Below are 503 nucleotides of genomic sequence, written 5' to 3'. Positions count from 1 at the left end.
AGCTCGGTTGCTACGTAGCGACCGAGCGTCCATTCCGCTCGGTCGCTACGTAGCGACCGAGCTCAAGCCAAAGCTCAGTCGCTACATAGCGACCGAGCTCGAGCCAAAGCTCGGTCGCTACGTAGCGACCGAGCGATCGTCCAACTCGGTCGCTACATAGCGAACGAAATCGAACCAAAGCTCGGTCGCTACGTAGCGACCGAGCGATCATCCCGATCGGTCGCTACATAGCGACCGAGCGATCGTCCCGCTCGGCGCTACGTTGCGACCGAGCTCAAGCCAAGGCTCGGTCTCTACGTAGCGACCGAGCGATCATCCCGCTCGGTCGCTACGAAGCGACAAAGCTCAAGCCAAGGCTCGGTTGCTACGTAGCGACCTAGCGCTCGTCCCGCTCGGTTGCTCCGTAGCGACCGAGCGATCGTCCCGCTTGGTCGCTACGTAGCGACCAAGCTCGGCCAAGCTCGGTCGCTACGTATCGACCGAGCGATCGTCCCGCTCGGTCG

The 503-nt window shown here is 62.4% G+C and overlaps 1 pseudogene; it reads right to left on the bottom strand.

Moving 5' to 3' along the window:
- Positions 1-503, bottom strand: part of LOC106337534 — a 5,343-nt pseudogene that overhangs the window by 4,029 nt on the left and 811 nt on the right.

Source organism: Brassica oleracea, chromosome C1 (assembly GCF_000695525.1).
Source record: "Brassica oleracea var. oleracea cultivar TO1000 chromosome C1, BOL, whole genome shotgun sequence".
NCBI classification, from domain to species: domain Eukaryota; kingdom Viridiplantae; phylum Streptophyta; class Magnoliopsida; order Brassicales; family Brassicaceae; genus Brassica; species Brassica oleracea.
This window is presented reverse-complemented; position numbering and strand designations above follow the sequence as displayed.